Source organism: Bombina bombina, chromosome 4 (assembly GCF_027579735.1).
Source record: "Bombina bombina isolate aBomBom1 chromosome 4, aBomBom1.pri, whole genome shotgun sequence".
Taxonomy (NCBI): domain Eukaryota; kingdom Metazoa; phylum Chordata; class Amphibia; order Anura; family Bombinatoridae; genus Bombina; species Bombina bombina.
Genome location: NC_069502.1, coordinates 1,153,990,059 through 1,153,995,366, shown reverse-complemented (window position 1 = coordinate 1,153,995,366; position 5,308 = coordinate 1,153,990,059).

The following is a 5,308-nucleotide window of genomic DNA, read 5'->3' as shown; positions in this document are numbered from 1 at the left end:
GGGAGGAGCTATCCGAAACAGACACGCGCCTCTCAGACGCTACAGCACAACGCACTGAAAAGTATGAGGGGCGGTGACGTGTCCTGCTGTGACTAACAGGCTGAGCCAGACTCCAACCAATGAGGTGACGAGGAGACAGTTATAGGCACACCCCTTACCATATACGGAAAGCTTTTCCAATATAGTACCGCCTACTATTTACATAATAACACAGCTGCGCTAATGGTGTGAGACTTGATGGGAAATATTTGGGCCCCTGGGGCAATGTCTGACACAGCCGTCATTTTACCGCATGCACAGTTATATAACTAGTAAATAAATTGCGGATATGTATGTTAAAGTACCTAAAAAAAAAAAAAATTACATAGTTTAATTCACCTGGAATTACATTTGTTTTATTTTGTGTTTAAAAAAACAGTTTTCTGTCGTTGTGAAGTAATATATTAATACCTTCATTAAATGTTTCCAAATAAATTGCAAAATAATGTATTCATTTTTTAACATCAATTGACCTTTCTTAAACGAAATGAGACAAAAAAAAAGAGAGACTGCATCTGCTTAGGAAGTCACTCAACAGCCTCTTCTGCAGATGACAATAAGGTAGAAAAACCCCAATGGCAAAAGTGATGCAACCTATTTTGTCAATAGTGGCTTAAAGGGACAGTCAACCCAAAAATTACTATTACTTATTAAGATTAGTTATTAACGATTTTTATAGCCAACTGTAGCCCAATTTTCATCTAGATAAACTTTGCCAGTAAATACACTTGCTAGTTCTCATCTGGCCGTTTTTAAATGGCCGCCTGACCCCTCCTTCTCTGACGTCTCCCAAAGCTTCCACTACAGGATCCTGTCGATCCTGCACGTTCCTATGTCTCCCGCATACGCAAGGCGCCGTCTTCGTTCAGTTAACAGCGCACCCCCCCCCCCCCCCCCCGGTGTCCAGCAGTTTCTTCTAGTGCCTTGATGCACACTTTTTTAGAGACTAGAATGCCGGTATGCACTAGAGCAGGGATATTTACACTATACTGAGCGTACAAAAGAAGAAGCATCACTTACCGCTATAACTATGAAATTGCCTTTAAGTGAAGGAGAACCAAATCAACTTGTAAAAGATGCCATGCTGGATGTGGGTGCTGATAATGCATATACCGGAGACTCTTACAGCCTTAGCGTCATGCAGATGGGGAAAGGTACCGACATCTCTGTGAAGGAGATTGGTTTTCCTGGGCTGTATATGCTGTGCCTGTATAAAGCTGCTGTTTATAAGATAGTCTCTCAGACTCCAGTTGCAGTTTTAACAAATTTATTAAAAGAACATCTTATAACAGAATGCATAAACTTCAGCTCTTGTTACAGTTAATGTCTGTGTAGCTGCCTTACTCATCAACTAACTATTTCCTGCTGAACTGCAGTGTAACATATATTAAACTTACCCCCTGGAACCAAACACTATCTTTTTTGGTTCCATACATATTGATACATCTTTTCCCTGTTTGGGGAAATGGCAAAAGCTATCTCTTTTATGTATTGTAGGAATATGGATCCTGAGATACAGTCTTTCATTGTGCTAAATATTAGTCCACATAGTCATTTAGATATTCTGGTTTTCGGATACATCTCCCACTTCTAGTCTGGGTGTTTCTGGATCCCTGTGGTTGTTCTGACAGGACTCTGTTGTCAGATTCCTCTTGGGTGCTAGTTTGGGTCCTTGCTGGAGGCCTGTAGCGTCCAGTGCCTCTCAGATGCCTCCTATTTCTCCTCAGGACCTGTCCTGACTCTGTCACCACTTCATATGACCTAATTCCTACAGGAGCTCTTAGGCAAGCCTTCCGCCACTCTTTTCCTTGGTTTGTTTGTGGTTGTACCCACACCTGTTCACCAACATTTAGAGGCCGCAGGTCTTTGGCTCCCTTGTTATATTGAGCCGCTTGCAATGATTGCTGCTTCCTGCACAGGATTTGGTGCATGTCATTCATCACCTGATCCTGTATTAACAGACTCCCTCTCATTGGAAGTAACGATTTGGTCCTTCGACCCATCAGTCTTTGAGCAGGACTGCACTCCATGCCTTGTGTTGGTGTGTTGCGATGATCCAAAAATGCTAGATAAGGATCATTTTGAGAAGTTACAGCTTTTTGCAGTAGTCTTTTGGCTGTCTTTACTGCCGACTCTACTTTTCCATTGCTTTGAGAGTATCCTGGTGACGAGGTAATGTGGTCAAAGTCCCAACCCATACTGAAGTCTTTAAACTCCATTGAAATAAACTGTGGTCCATTATCAGAACATACAGTGTCTGGAATTCCATATCTGGCAAAATGGGCCTTTAATTTTCTTATTACTGTAGTAGATCTTATATCCTGAAGATGGTCTATCTCCCAGGAATTAGAGTCATAGTCCACTGTTATTAAATACTCCTTTCCTTGGAATGTGAACAAATCAATGCCAAGCTTTTCCCACGGTCTCGTTGGGATCTCATGAGGAACGAATGCCTCTTTCTGTTGTTTAGTATCAAATGAACGGCATATGTCACATTGGTCGATATATTCTTTTAGCTGTGCATTCATTCCTGGCCAGTAAATACTCTCCCTGGCTCTGCGTAGACATCCTTCCACACCAAAATGTGAAGAATGTATTCGAGACATAATATCTGTTCGGAGATCAGATGGAATAACTACTCGCTCACCTTTGAATAGAACACCATCCTGTACACTCAATTCATCACGTATGTGGTAGAATGGTGAAGCCTCTAGGGGTACCTGTTCCTTAGTATGAGGCCAGCCACTCATCACAATTCGCTTTACTGCTTGTAAAGTCTTGTGTTTTTCTGTGCTCTGTTGTATAGCAACAAGTCTCCTGTTTGAGATGGGTAGATATTGGAGCATGTTTATAGTTTCAATCTGGTGCTTCACAGAACCCTCCATGGAACCTTCTTCTAAATAAGCCCTACTTAATGTGTCTGCCACCGAAAGAGACTTCCCCGGGCAGTATCTGATACATGCATCATACATCTGAAGCCGTAACATCATACTCTGAAGACGTCTTGGTGCTTTAAGTAAGGGTTTTTTCATGATGCTTTCAAGGGGCTTATGGTCTGATTGTACAGCTACTGTCTGCCCAAATGTGAATTGGTGAAATTTTTCCATTCCAAATAGGACTGCTAATAGCTCCTTCTCTATTGTGCATAACCTTGCTCTGTCTCTGTCATTGCTCTGCTTGCAAAAGCGATTGGTTGTTTACCTTGCATCAGTGCTGTTCCCAGACCTTTCTCTGATGCATCACATTGAAGTTCTAAAGGTTCGTCTGGGTTATAATATTTAAGCACTGGTGCACTGCTGATTTTTTATTTGATCTGCTGAAATGCCTCTTCCTGCACCTCTGTCCATTCCCTGATTAATGAGTCTCTTATATTACCAAAGTTGCAAGTGGCTGCCAGTGTACGCAGATCTGTGACATAAGCATCTATTCCTTCATCTTCCCTCTGACATCTTGAAATTTTTTTTATATCTTTCCACAGTCTCATTTTGCTTTGGCTCACAATAATCATCAAATGCTTTAATTAGCAGAGCTAGTGTGGGAGCTGCTGCTTCTGGGAGAAGGGTGTCTTTTACCTCTCTGCCTTTTTCTCCAATTAAGTACAGAAACAACTTTACCTTCATCTCCTCTGGTTTGTCAGCCATGATTAGGTCTGTGTATAAAAGAATGTCTTCTTTCCATCTCTTCCATGCCTGAGACAGATTCCTTGCCTGAAAATCCAGCAGACCTGGTGGTTTTAAACCTTCCATATCCTCTTTTGGTGTATTTCTCAAATAACATCCGCTGCCACCATGTATAAAGCTGCTGTTTATAAGATAGTCTCTCAGACTCCAGTTGCAGTTTTAACAAATTTATTAAAAGAACATCTTATAACAGAATGCATAAACTTCAGCTCTTGCTACAGTTAATGTCCATATAACTGCCTTACTCATCAACTAACTATTTCCTGCTGAACTGCAGTGTAACATATACTAAACTTCCCCCCTGGAACCAAACACTATCTTTTTTGGTTCCATACATATTGATACAGTGCCAAGGAAAGTTCTGCGTACCACATAATACAGTGTCTAGATATGTCATATACAGCCCAGGAAAACCAATCAGGAGATAAGGGGTTCATCATCTCACTGTATGATCCGAGGGCCAAGCTTGTAGTGTAACCACGTCAGGGTAGGTATGGGTTTCATTAAGCCAGGGATGTCGGTACCTTTCCCCATCTGCTACTAATAAACCAGTGTGATTATACTTTGTTGTCTTTTTTTGCTTTTCAAAAATGTCCTAAATTTTGATTAAGTTAAGCAAATAACTTTATTTTTTTTTATATTCTTGTATCTTGGATCAAATAAGTAAGATTAGTGAAAAGAATATATTTTATATTTAACCCCTAATAAAATGCATTGTTAGTAAATAGCACTGTACAATGTATTTGTGTTTGCAGGGCTATTACACACATTCTGAAATTGTTTTACACAAAACAAAAGTATATATTTGTATATAAACAAAGATCAAACAAACCATTGTTCCTTTCTGTTTACCTCATTACCTATGTTTACACACATGCCACAACCCTACGTAAATATATATATACAGACACAATAACATATATATAGGATCTTTCCAGAGAGGACAGAATGATCTAGTTCCTGAGGAATACAATAAATAAGCTGTTATGTCATTTTAACTGAAAGTTAAAGGAACAGTAAATTCAAAATAAAACTTTCATGATTCAGACGGAACATAAAGCTTTAAACAACTTTTCAATTTACTTCTATAATCATTTTCTTTGTTTATTTGACTTTTAAGAAATCTCTTCAATAAAGCTTCAATTATTTTTAAAAATCCTGCGAGTGCCAATACCTATGAGACTGTTATATACTTTGTACCTTCTTGGATTACTCCAAGGTCATCTATGGAGCACTAAGGGTGGAGTGCTTGGTGATAAACATTTCTCTCTCTCTAGTAGACAAAAAAGGTGTATGGAGGGGTGAGACCCACCTAAGTATACACAAATAGCACTCTAGAGTCCAGGATAAATCCAATAAAACAAAAATATGTTGCTCACAAGGACACTATACCAAAAGATCTGGGTCAGGTACTGGTATAGTGTCCTTGTGCGCAACATATTTATGTTTTATTGGATTTATCCTGGACACTAGAGTGCTATTTGTGTATACTTAGGTGGGTCTCACCCCTCCATCCCCCTTTTTTGTATACTAGTATTGCACACAGCACCACGCCTTGAATCTACAGCAATAATATTGTGGATTTTACA